This window comes from Miscanthus floridulus, chromosome 15 (assembly GCF_019320115.1).
Source record: "Miscanthus floridulus cultivar M001 chromosome 15, ASM1932011v1, whole genome shotgun sequence".
Classification (NCBI taxonomy): domain Eukaryota; kingdom Viridiplantae; phylum Streptophyta; class Magnoliopsida; order Poales; family Poaceae; genus Miscanthus; species Miscanthus floridulus.
In genome coordinates this window covers 6,193,873-6,208,131 of record NC_089594.1, presented here as the reverse complement: position 1 = coordinate 6,208,131, position 14,259 = coordinate 6,193,873, and the positions used below count along the sequence as shown (strand labels likewise).

General features: G+C 43.1%; 1 long non-coding RNA gene across 1 annotated transcript; it reads left to right on the top strand.

Moving 5' to 3' along the window:
• The first annotated feature begins 11,311 nt into the window (after window positions 1-11,311).
• LOC136508961 (uncharacterized) lies at window positions 11,312-11,867 on the top strand. Its single transcript, XR_010772161.1, has 2 exons — window positions 11,312-11,483; window positions 11,600-11,867. It is a non-coding gene; the product is annotated as an uncharacterized lncRNA (long non-coding RNA).
• Window positions 11,868-14,259: the final 2,392 nt, after the last annotated feature.

The window sequence follows — 14,259 nt, the reverse complement described above, 5'->3', positions numbered from 1 at the left end:
AGTCATCCTTATACTGCCTTCAGTTTTGCTAAGCTCTACGTGCAGCACATATACATAGTCCATAGTATGCCTCATTCCATTGTCTCTTATCATGATATTGAGCTTTTAGTAGTTAGTTGTGGACAAGTCCTTTATCAATTTTTTTGGTGTACTGTCCCTTGTTGGTATGTCTTCTCCTTAGCACCCCCAAACCGACTGGTAAACCGAATAGGTTACCAAATGCATGGAAATATTCTTGCAGTGTTTTTTTTGTCAGTGCATGTCCTTTTAATTAAGTGGATTGATTGAAATTATTTGGCTGAAGATTTTGGTACAACACGAGTTGGCACTTTGCTCTGGGATAGTCATTCTATATGCCCATATTAGCGTCGTCATTTTGGTTTTGATGGCTCTACGGCATGTGATCCTGTTGACTTGTCTGACTCGATCGCTACAGGAGAAGGCTTGGATCACTCCTGTTTTTTTTAATAAAGGATAAAATATCCGGCTTCATCTATTTAGGGATAGAATCAGGCCAATTATTACAAACTTCAGTATGGGCACTAAGTTCGGCTGTAGTAAAACTTACAACCACACACGAATAACGGAAACGGTAAAGGTTCTTGACTAAACAAAACCAACATGTCTTTGCGATAACCATCCATTAGAGCCATCAAAACAAAACCAGTGAATGAGAAATGCACTGGTGGTAGCATAAGAGAGCACATTTTTAAGATGAACACTATGACATCTAAGCTAAAGGAAATGAATTTGAAGGAGGAGGATTTCCTGATTCATTTGATTTTTGCTTCTTTGCCAAAAGAATATGACACCTTCATTGTGAATTACAATATGCAGCCTGAAAGATGGGGCATAGAAAGACTCATCTCAATGTGTGCTCAAGAAGAGGAGAGGATAAAGTCCTCACAAGGTGAATCCGCTCATTTTGTGAAGGATAACAAAAGAAAGAACTTTAATGGCAAGAATTCTAAACCACAAGGGAAACCTAAGTGGGATAAGGCCTCTTCCTCCAATTCACAGGGAAAGAAACCCTAGGATTCTGAGAATCAGCAGTATGGTGGAGCTAAAAAAGATCAGTACAAGCACTGCTTCAAGAAGAGACACTACAAGAGGGATTGTCCAGACTTCCTGAAATCTCTGCTAAAGAAAGGTGATGAATTTATTACATTTGTAGATGAATCCCTGTATTTATGTTATAATAAATCCACTTGGTGGGTTGATCCAGGTGCAACTACTCATGTTGCAAATTCCTTACAGGGGTTAAGTGGGACGAGAACCTTGCAAAGAGGAGAAAGAACGATTAAAGTTGCAAATGGAGTGCAAATCAATGTTGACGCCATTGGAGTTTTTTCTTTAGAATTGAATAATGGTTTTGTATTTAGACTTAAAGAAGTACTTTATGTTCCCTCTTTGCGTAGAAATTTGATAAGCATTTCGAAACTTGATGATGATGGAATTGATTGCCACTTTGGTGGTGGCAAGTGTAAGATACTGGTTGATAATAAATGTGTTGGTCTTGCCTTCCGACAAGACAAGCTTTATTTATTATCTCTTGCTGAGAATGCGAACAATGTATGCGATGAGAATGTGAATGATTCCCCATCTGCGGATGTAACTAAGAAGTGGAAGAGAATTGATATCGTCTCTTCGAAATTATGGCATTGTCGCTTGGGCCATATTTCGAGGGGGAGAATAGAACGATTGGTTAAGGAATCAATTCTCCCGCACTTAGAATTTTCAGATTTAGAACAATGTGTTGATTGTATCAAAGGAAAGTATGTCAAGAAAATTAAGAAAGATGCCAAACGAAGCACAAGAATTTTAGAAATAATCCACACAGACATATGTGGTCCTTTTCCTGTGAAAAGTGTGGATGGTTATGATTCATTTATTACATTCACAGACAACTACTCTCGTTATGGCAATATTTATCTAATTAAAGAAAGATCGGAAGCATTGGATAAATTTAAAATATTTAAAGCTGAAGTTGAAAATCAGCACAATAAGAAAATCAAGATAGTACGATCAGACCGAGGTGGAGAGTACTATGGGCGACATACCCCATATGGCCAAATTCCTGGACCATTTGCAAGGTTCCTACAGGAAAATGGCATAGTTGCTCAGTACTCCACACTGGAGGAGCCTCAGCAGAATGGAGTGGCTGAAAGACGTAACCGTACCTTAATGGATATGGTAAGAAGCATGATAAGTTACTCCACATTACCGATTAGTTTATGGATGGAGGCACTGAAAACCGCCATTCACATACTTAATCGAGTACTAAGTAAATCGGTGCCTAAAACACCGTATGAATTATGGATAGGAAGGGAACCCTTACTTAACCATTTGTGTGTGTGGGGCTGTCCGGCTGAGGCAAAAGTGTTTAACCCAAACATAGGAAAGTTAGACACCAAGACAGTCAGTTGCCATTTTATTGGCTATCCAGAAAGATCGAAAGGATATCGCTTCTATTGTCCTGACAGACATACGAAGATTGTAGAAACAAGACACGCTATGTTTTTGGAGGATAACATGATCAGGGGGAGCATGGTAGCATGAGAAATCAGCCTATAGGAGAAGTGGGTACATGTACCCACTCCGATGGTTGAAGAACCATTCTTCACGCTACCTGCTGCTGTTGCACCGATAGTGCAGAACACTTTAGTGCCAACACCTGTTGCAAGTTCTCCCATGGCGACAATGAATGAACATGAGGAACCTGTTCTTGAGGAACCTATCTTTGAGGAACCTATAGAACCAAATGTTGCACATGAGGAAGAACAACAACAACCCAATGTGGAACAAGTGCTAGAGGCAACTAGAAGGTCTCAAAGAATAAGAAGATCAGCTATTACTGATGACTATGAAGTTTATGAAACAGAAGAATTTCAGATGGGGGATGATCCCACCTCATTTGAAGAAGCCATGAGAAGCGTCCACTCATCAAAGTGGCTTAAGGCCATGGAAGATGAATTGAAATCAATGAGTACCAATAAAGTTTGGGACTTAGAAAATATTCCTAAAGGAGCCAAAACAGTAGGCTGTAAATGGGTCTACAAAACGAAATATGACTCCCAAGGGAATATAGAAAGATTTAAAGTGCGACTTGTGGCGAAAAGCTTCACGCAAAGAGAAGGGATTGATTACAATGAGACGTTTTCTCCAGTCTCATGTAAAGATTCCTTCAGAATTATAATGGCACTTGTAGCCCACTATGATTTGGAGTTACATCAAATGGATATAAAGACGGCTTTCCTAAACGGGGATTTGGAAGAAAATGTTTATGTGGCACAACCGAAAGGTTTTGTCGTAAAAGGAAAGGAAAATATGGGATGCCACCTGAAGAAATCAATCTACGGATTGAAGCAAGCTTCAAGACAGTGGTATTTGAAGTTTGATAGAACGATAAAAGATTTTGGGTTTAAAGAAAATGTTGAGGACAATTGCGTTTATGCAAAGTTCAAGAATGGAAAGTACATATTCCTAATTTTGTATGTGGATGATATCTTGCTTGCTAGTAGTGATATCAATCTACTAATGGAAACGAAGAAATTCTTGTCCTCAAACTTTGATATGAAAGATCTCGGTGAGGCCTCGTTCGTTTTGGGAATAGAGATTCACCAAGACAGAAGAAAAGGGGTTCTAGGATTATCGCAAAAGGCATACATAGAAAAGGTCCTGAAGAAATTTAGTATGCATGCGTGCAGTCCTTCACCTGCTCCTATAGTCAAGGGTGATAGATTTGGGGAACATTAGTGTCCCAAGAACCAATATAAAATTGACTGAATGAAAGCGGTACCGTATGCTTCAGCTGTTGGAAGTTTACAATATGCTCAAGTGTGTACACGCCCTGACTTAGCTTTTGTTACTGGGTTACTTGGCAGATATCAACAAAATCCAGGAATTGAACATTAGAAATTAGTGAAGAAAGTCCTGCCTTATTTGCAGGGTACGAAAGGCCTCATGCTTACGTATAGAAGATCTGATACCCTGCAGATAGAAGGGTATTCAGATTCTGATTATGCGGGAGATGAAAGAAAATCCACGTCAGGATATGTATTTACTCTCGCAGGAGGGGCTATATCGTGGAAAAGCTCTAAACAAACCGTAACTACATCCTCGACAATGTGTGCCGAGTTTGTAGCATGCTATGAGGCAACGGGGCAGGTGAATTGGCTAAAGAAATTCATACCCGGATTGAAAGTGATTGATAATATAAATGAACCACTGAGGTTGTATTGTGATAACAACTCAGCAGTACAGTATGCTCACAACAATAGGTCAAGTGGTGCTGCCAAACACATTGACATAAAGTACTATGTTGTGAAAGATAAAGTTTGGGATCATATAATAAATCTTGAGCATATAAGTACAGAGAAAATGCTCGCGGATCCGCTCACAAAGGGCTTACCACCCAACGTGTTCAGAGAACACATAGTCGGCATGGGTTTAAGGGAAAGCCTATGATTCCCGAACATACGAAGGGCCCAAAGAAAGTTTACATTTCAAAACGGAGAAGTGTATTGTGGCTGTTAGTCTAACGGCACTAATTGCTGTAACGATGGGACAGTTCTAAGCACTAATCTGTGATGAAATAGGATGGAAGCAAGAAAAATATGAATCGAAAGTTTGAGTAAGAATTAAAGAACGAAGAAAGTGATGAGAGATCAAGGGGAGAATGTTGGATTGATCTCCCACGCCATTAGGCCCAACGGCCTTTGGGCCTTGTTCTCGCGTCCTGATCGGGGGCGCCCAACCCTACATGGTTGGTGGGCCCCCATCGCACAGCGCTATAAAGGAAAAGGTGGGGGTCGGGGCTCGCAGTACGAGGTTCACCGCGCCGCCAGTCACCCCACCGACATCCTAACCCTAACCCGATCTTGAGAAGGGGCGCTACCAGCGACGGGAAGCACCACCGACGCCGGCAACGCCACCCCGATGCACACGCCGCTGCCAAGGGCGCTACTGCACCGACTCCTCTCTCTCCACCGAACGTCGCTGCCGGCGCGCAGATGGCGTCCGTGAACGAGGCCGCGGCCGGCGCTTCCACCACTCCGACGGCTTCGACCACTACGGCCTTCAATGGTCTGCGACTTCCTATTCCACCTACCCCTTTTCTTCCTTTTATATCTCTGTAGTTCATGCATTAGGTTTTGTGTATATACTGTGAAGCTTGAACATGTATTCCTATTCTATATACCCGATCTGGTGAACTTGACTCGAATGAGTCCTAAGAAATCTAACAGGTACAAGAACAATGCATCTTCGACGGGCGACTTACGACTTCGATGAAGACGAGTGGACGCTGGCCGGTGGCCTTCTCCCCCCGAAAAAAAATCCTATTTTTTCGTCATTTCAAAATTTGCCGAGTGTCAGTGTCGGACACTCGGCAAACATTTTGCTGAGTGCTCGAAAGAAAACACTCGGCCTTCTTCTCTTCTCGTTCTTCGAAGCTCAATCTGATGAGCCTTCAACGTCATGTATATCATTGCGAAATCCCTTGATCATTTTCAGTCATCAGCAGCAGTTTTATGAAATGCACCGTGTGCTACTTGAGAAGAGTAAAAGGAGGAATTGAACACTAATCTTCTACTGTTATCTACGTATTAAATACATTCACTTGCCTAGTGCGAAGTGGACTGCACAGAAAACTTTGTTTCTCGCACGACCAAGTCTCTGCTGGCTCACGTCGTGACACACCGGTACGCAGCACACTGCCTTGACTCCTGATCCTGAAGTGAGAACAAAAAAATAAAAATAAAAAAAAAACAGTGGGGACAATTGTCCTATAGGGTAGCCCCTCCATTCCCATCAATATGCTCGTCTCATTCCCATCAATATGCTCGTCTATGCTACCGACGCCGTTAGCGTATTGGAAGTGGCAGGTGGACACGGCAGCTATCTTCGCTTTTTTCTATAATGTACTCTCTTCGTTCTTAAATATCTGTTGTTTGCGCTTTCTAAGAAATAACTTCAATAAAATATAGATTAAAAATATTAATATTTATAGTACATAATTAGTATTATTAAAAATATTTTTGCATATAGTTTTTTAACAAATTTACTAGGAGATATAAATATTGTATGTATTTTTTTTAATCAAGTCAAACTCGTAGCACGCACACCAATTGTGATAGATAAAAAGGGACAGAGGGAGCCACGAACATGACCCTCTCTTATTAGAAGCTTCATGCAACTGCTTCAAGCCTTCAAGATATAATAACGCCGGTGATCAAATGAAAACGAAAAGGAAACAAAGCTAGCCGAGCGCTACCTTCTTCATCTTCCTGCTTGCCTGTTCTTTTCCATTTGCCCCTATGTTGTAGCCATTCATGGTGATGCGGGTCCCATGTGTGTCTAGAAGCATCGATGTAATTAAATGCAGCAAGTTTGAATATTTCTTTGGTATGAGGTAGCGTATGTTTTTTTTTCAATATGGTAACGTTGTGGGTAGTCTACTCTAATTTAGCACGTTATTAGTCGTTGCAGGAGAAACATTCAAATTCAAACAATATATATAAGGCTTGCCGGCGGGCTGGCTAGTTGGTAGTTGGTCTACATCTCATATGTAATATAGTGCTACGTACTTTCAAGAAGAGCTCTGGGACATGGGTTTCTGATCTTTCATCGCGTTCAAGATTTTCATACCCGTTTTTTAGACAAAACCGGATATAATGATTACATATGTGCCTAGAGATCAATCACACGTATGCAAGACAAATTACAAAAGTACCAAGCTCCAAGCTTTATTACATAGAGTTTAATAATCCATTACAATAAATAGATCAGTCTTAGCAAAAGCGTATAAGATACTAAGCACTCCAGTGCTCCTCCATAAGCCACAGAGACACAGACTGGTTGACATCAAGTCTAATAGTCCTCAGGAAAATTAGCATACCCACCATTGGAAACAACCTGACCCAGAAAAGAGACTTTCTTCAACCAGAATTCACACTTACTCCACTTAGCATGCAACTTATTCTCTCTAAGCTTCTATAAAACCAACCTTAGGTGTTTAGCATGTTCATCTTTTGTCTTAGAGAATACTAGGATATCATCAATGAATACCACCATGAACTTATCTAGATACTCCATGAACACTTTATTCATCATGTACATGAAATAGGCAGGTGCATTGGTCAAACCAAAGGACATAACTGTATACTCATACAATCCATACCTTGTAATGAACGTTGTCTTAGGTATGTCTGAATGCTGAATCTTCAATTGATGATAACAAGAACAAAAATCAAGCTTAGAGAACACACAAGCACCTCTCAACTGGTCAAACAAGTCATCAATCCTTGGCAGTGGATACTTGTTCTTGATAGTGATCTCATTTATAGAATGATAATCTACACACATCCATTGAGTACCATCATTCTTATCAATAAAGATCACAGGTGCACCCCATGGAGATGAACTGGGATGTATGAAACCTTTCTCTCGCAACTCCTTTAATTGTTTCTTAAGTTCCTCTAATTCATTAACCCTCATTCTATAGGTGCAGTGCCAGGTAATAACTCAATAATAACTCAATATCGCAGTCACGAGCACAGAATAGGTGATAAATGGTCATGATACTAAATGATGATTGCTCACCCTTAATTATTGTTTTCGCTATACATTATTCATGTTTACCTGATCATGCGTTTCTATGGACTTATGATAACTTGTTGCTACTCAATTGTTTAAAACTATGATTCACTAAAAGCTAATCATAGTAAACCAGTGCCAACCTTTTGAGCCTCATGAACCCCATGTTATATTTACTGAGTACGACATGTACTTATGCTTGCTTTACTTTTCAATACTTTGGAAAATCCCGGATGGGTAACAGAAGATGGAGCTTGGTTAAATTTTTGAGGAGTGCTAAGCGTATGTGACCCCCAGTCAACCGTCCCTTTGGCTTTGGAGGCTTTACTTGAAAATTAAAATGTGTATTTCCGCTACTCTGATAAGTTTCTTGTATCTATGTAATATTGTTGTTTTTTGAATGAACTGTATCACTACTGGAAAACTGAGATTTGCCTAGTGTTTAATGGTTTGCCTAGTGCCAATCGTCGGACACTAGGCAAAGAGCTTGTTTGCCGAGTGTTAGACCCCGGAGCACTCGGCAAAATAAAGGCACTAGGCAAAATAACGATTTGCCAAGTGTCGACACTAGGTAAAGAAATCCACTCGGTAAATGACCATTTTGCCTAGTGTCAATACTAGGCATACCATCACACTCGGCAAAGGCTGCTGGAGGGCAACCGCCGTTACCATTTTGCCGAGTGTCTTCCGTTAACACTCGGCAAAATTAGAACTTTGCCTAGTGTCTTCGGACGACACTAGGCAAACTGGTCAGTTTGCCTAGTGTCTTACAAAGACACTAGGCAAAATATTTTTTCTTTTTTTGATTTTAGCTTCCAATTTTTTTCTGTAGCTTTCCTACTATACCTTGACCAACATGTTGAAAGTTGGCACAATTTTATGAAATTTTGCTATATTTCTTTAGTTTATTTAATTTCTTTGAATTTTTTCGACAAATGCAAATTTGAACTGCAAGTGTGACGAATAATGGCAATTCATGAATGCAAAAATGATATTCATGTTAGTAAGTGTTAGTTGAGGCCATATCCAGAAACAGACCAAAAATTTCACACATCTTCACGTCGAGACATGACCACGAACTTGCGAGCAAATAGTTTTTAAATTCTATTAAATGAAAACGGACTCTGAAATTCATGAAACTTGTCGAAAAGTCAAGATATCGCATGCGGGTGCCATGATAAAAATTTAAAAAGATTTCGAGCACATCGTCACGTATGATGCTTAGAAACCCTAACATCTCCACATGTGATCATATGTAGAGATGTCCTGGTTTGTAAGTATCGTACGTGACAACGTGCACGAAATCTTCTAAAATTTTTATCATAGCCTCCACATATGATATCACGACATCTCAACAAGTTTCATGATTTTTGGACTTCGTTTGCTTTTTATAGAATTTAAAAATACTTCACACGCAATTTCGCGGATATGTTTCGTGAACAAGATGTCCGAAATTTCGGGTCTGTTCCTGGATACGGCCTCTCACAACACTTACTAACATGACTATCAATTTTTTAATCATTAAATTCTATTATTCGTACCACGTGCAATTCAAATTTCTATTTTTTGAAAAAATTCAAGTAAACGAAATAAAGTAACTAAATATATCAAAAAGCCACAAAAAATCCCCAAATTGTAACTAGGAGTTCCTGATGCTTTAAAAGGGTTGCACAAAAAAATTAGAGGCCAAAAACAAAAAAAAACAAAAAAACTTTGCCGAGTGCCGGGACATGGCACTCGGCAAAGGGTGTCTTTGCCGAGTGCCAAGCATAAGGCACTCGGCAAAGATGGTTTTAAATTTTTTTTAAAAAATTTCTTCTTTGCCGAGTGCATCCACAGGAGCACTCGGCAAAGAAATTATAAAAAAAAATTAAATCTTTGCCGAGTGCCGTGCCAGGGACACTCGGCAAAGTATTTTTTTTTTAAAAATTTTCTTTGCCGAGTACCATATCTGAAACACTCGGTAAAGATTTTTTTTAAAAAAAAAATTAAATCTTTGCCGAGTGCCAGATCTGAAACACTCAGCAAAGAATTTTTAAAAAAAAAATCAAATCTTTGCCGAGTGCCTGCCTGATCCGGCACTCGGCAAAGGAGCGGTTGGGACTTAAACGCTTTCGGCCAGCCGGGCAGTCAAGCAGACAGCCGCAGACAGCCACCGCGCCCACGCCGGCCCGCCCCCGCCCCCGTCCCCGCGCCGCGCCCACGCCGCCCGCGCGCCCGCGCCGCCACCGCCCGCGCCAGCGCCGCCGCTGCCCGCGCGCCAGCTCACCCGCGCCCGCGCCCGCGCCGCCCGCCCCACCGCGCCAGCGCCGCCTGCGCGTCCGTGCCAGCGGCCAGTTCATTCACCGCAACGCAGCAAGCAGCAGCCAGCAGGACGGAGCAGGAGGCAGGAGCAGAGAGGCCAAGCCACTGAGACGGGCAGACGGCGACTCGAGCACTCGGCGAGACTCCACCGCGAGCACGCAAGACCGTGGAGCTGGGCTACAAGACGGCAGCGAGCGCCTTCAGCTTCGGATCATCCGCCTCCATCAAGGTGAGTGGCCTTCTGCTTGAGGACTCGGACCCTATAGAGTTCCAATGCCTGTTGGATTGCTAGCTAGTACCATAAATATCAACACCAGGGCATTGCTTATTAATGCGGTTCTTTGATAGCATAAAATGTAGTTAGTTTGATGCATATATCAGCTGATTGGATCGAAACGAATTAAAATAGCATGTTGAATTGCTGATGCATATGGCCCTGCTAATTTTGACTGTCAAATCAAAAGTTCATTACTGCATAGCGTCGTCAGGTCAGGGCTAGCTTTACCATCCAGCAGCATATCTGTTTGTGCTGAACAAGGAGCCTTAGTTCTCCTACCTTCGGTGCAGTACCAAATTCTTATTTTTGTTTTTCAGTTCCTATCAGCCATGATAAAATCATAAAATACATGAAATGATTTTATTGTATTTTTTAGATCAGAAACATGGATGATGAAAAGGGGGGAATTGAACTGACTGTACTTAGTTTTCTAAGATAGTTCAGATTGATTAGTTCTACCTTGTGTGTTGAGTCGAGATGCAATGTTGGAGGGGGAATTTAGTATGCTTGTACCTTGTCGCTTTGCTTGCTCTTGCAGTATGATTTATTGGTATACCTGATACATGTAGAGTACTTGAAGCTCAAATGGCGCGAGCTAGGACAGAGCTAAGCTAGTTTCGTATTGACGCTATAGTTGTTTGTCGGCTGGCTGGCTGTGACTTTGTGAAAAGAGCATCATGTGGATTTATTTAGTGTTATTTGGGGTAAGCTTTTTCAAAAGCACAAGCTGCACAAATTGAAATGCTGGATCAGAGTGACGAGTCCTGATTTTATTAGGTTGGCAGTGACGGCTCCTGCTTTTCCTGTTCTATCCCAAGTTCGCCAATTTGTCAAGGAGCGGTTGGGAGTTGAGGTACTGTCATGACTAGCATCTTGCCATGCTTTTTTTTGAAGGTCATCTTGCCATATGCTTTTGCCAGCACAAACCTGATCGTTAAAGCTATTTATAATCTGTATGACTGAATTTGCTCATGTATCTAGGTCGAGATGGGTGGCTGCAAAGCTCCAATTACAACCTTCATAGTTGAGCCATTTGTGCCGCATGACCAAGAGTATTACCTTTCGATTGGATCAGAAAGGCTTGGCATCACCATTATTTTCTCAGAGTGTGGAGGTATTGAGATCGAGGAGAACTGGGACAAGGTTAAGACTATCTTTCTTCCCACAGAGAAGCAAATGACACCTGACGCATGTGCTCCATTGATCGCCACCCTGCCATTGGTGGTGACGGCGGTTGTTGTTGTGGTGTGGTGGTGGCAGTTGTGGTGTTCGGGTGGTGGTGGTGTTGGTGGCGGTGTATTGATATGTATGTTCTTGACGGTCATCGTGCCGTTTGTTTTCTTGCAGGGTTTGGAAACCTCTCCGTGCAGGGGAGGTTCTGCCGAAATTTTTTATTGACGGTATCCTTTTCATTTTTTTCAGCATCAATCGGGCGTGGCATCGAATCAAATTGGAGGGTCGCCGGCTTCACAGATTGGAGCGTCGCCGGCACCACAGCTTGAGCCGAATCAAGTGGAAGGGTCGCCTGGAGCATCAAACCACGGGCCTCTTCACCCTTGACAATCGTCGTGATCAGCTTGTTGTGAACTTTGTTAAGAAATTTGGTTGTGCACTTATGAACTTGTGAACTTGTGGCACATTTGGACTTTTGGTATGAACATGTGATATATGTGAACATGTGGTTCTTATTTATGATTCATGTGATATATTTGTGGTGTTTGAATATGATTTATATTTGTGTCGCAAATGGAATAATCAAAAAAAAATTCAGCTTCTGGTTACTTTGCCTAGTGTCAGGGGTCTGACACTAGGCAAAGGGGCCACACGTGGCACACCTGGGAACAGGCTTTGCCTAGTGTCAGGAAACTGACACTAGGCAAAGTAGGCAGTTTGCCTAGTGTCGGAGGCTTGACACTAGGCAAAGCTTGGCATATTTGTCTAGTGTGGGCGGCCTGACACTAGGCAAAGCTTGACATATTTGCCTAGTGTCGGACGCCTGGCACTAGGCAAACCTTACATACTTTGCCGAGTGTCAGACCTCCGACACTAGGCAAAACGTCCGTTACGATTTCCACCGTCAGTGGAATACTTTTGCCGAGTGGTGTCCTTGACACTAGGCAAACACTTTGCCGAGTGTCCGAGGTTTGACACTCGGCAAAGTGCTCTTTGCCTAGTCTGCCTCTGCCGACCCTTGTTTGCCTAGTGTAACACTAGGCAAACTGTTTGCCTAGTGTTTCTGGGCCTTTGCCTAGTGCCTGCGGCACTAGGCAAATCCCGCGATTCCAGTAGTGTATGTAATATTGTTGTTCATTGCATAATAAAGCATTATCTCTTGATACTATTGTAATTTGTCACTATATGTGTGATTTGACTTTCTAGGCACACATATAGATAGTACTCAGCTTTGGTCTTAAAACTAGGAGTGACAAAGATAACTATCGATTTGGTGAAGAGCAACACACCGATCCGATTTTAGATCGCAAAGACTTGGACTCTGCAACCTTAGCACCATGGCTCTTCTGTTATCAACCATATCACAATCCGGTTGACCTCGCTAATAAAAAGATTATTCCCTACTGCAAATCAAAGAACACAAGCAAAACATGATAAAACACAACTCAAATAAAGTGACAATTGTGGATGTATGATTAAACTCAAATTTGTGGGTTTACAATGAATATTCAAAGACAGATTGATCTAAGCAAAACCCAAACTCTAATATGAGCTGCAACTATTGATTATATAGTCCAAGGGGTGTCCAAAGGGATCCCTATTCACGTCCCTAACAAGTCCCGACACGTTACAAGACTCAAATGGCCCAAAAGACAATGACACAACGCCCTCAATATAGCTCTGGGACAGTCACCTGTTGTTCCATATAGCTCCTGAGGCTATGCCTTCTTTTAGTCTCCATCAGGGTGTTGAAACTGGCGGTCTCAGACAGTGAAGTGGAGGTAGGGGCCTCCGCCCGCAAGGCGCTGCTCCTAGGTGGAGGCTCGGGAAACAGGCACGATAGGTGGGAGAGTAGGGAGATGACACGTAGAAACTAGGGTTTCATTAATTCATTCACCCCCAACTTACTGTTACAAGTACTCCCTATTTATAGGACTCAACTACCTCTCGATAGAGTTTACTACAATGCCCCTCAACTGCTACGGTACATTCCTCGAATATTCCGCCACCAGTCTCTCGTTTGCGGGGCAACCTCGACACGCTGTCTTCAAGTAATGGGCCTCCATGAACGGGTGGCCCACCGGATCTCAGTCTTCAGCCTAGAGGCCTGGGTTCTCGATGCCGGCCTTCGTCCTGGGGCGCGCAGTCTCCGTCGGTCTGGTCGGAGACCCCCCTGCGTGAGTCTCCGCCCGGCCCCACTGGACCTCAGTCTTCGGCCCAGAGGCCTGGGTTCTCAACGCCGGCCTCCATCCTGGGGGCGCGTAGCCACCTGCACGCAGTCTCCGCCGGTCCGGTCGGAGACCTCCTGCGTGAGTCTCCGCCCGGACGCGCGGACCATGGGCGCTTGCGCTTAGGTACCTGCACACACTAAGGCAAGGTCGTTGTTCGATTAGTTTGGGGGCAGGGCGGCCTTCGCCTCTAGAGCCGGAGACGCCCGTCAGGCAAAGCGGGGCGACCTCCGCCTAAGGGGCCGGAGATGCTCGTGTTCGGCTCGAGCGGAGTCCGCGACAAGCTTGCTAAGCCTTGTGCAGCGCCCTGCGAGCATGGCCAGGAAAGTTCTTCTAGTCAGTGCCAGACCTCTGCCCTGAGACTGTCGGAGACGCCTTGGCGGCACCTCGCCGGCGGAGGCCTTCGCCATCCGCCGAGGCCGTGTTACAACACAGGGTGTCATTTGCTACAAGAATATAAACTGTGGGATATGATACAAATTCATCTTTACTTGCCGAAATCGTCATGGCCTTTCATAGTTTTGCGATTGGTAGCCAGTCTGCTGGCTTTCCCGCCACTTTACAAACGTAGCAAAGAGTTGTTTGCTTGGATGGGGTTAAAATCAACGGTCAAGAAATTTGTTGTCGGCTGCCACTAGCGACGAGCAAATAGCCTATCTATTTCACGTACCCCAAGAACAT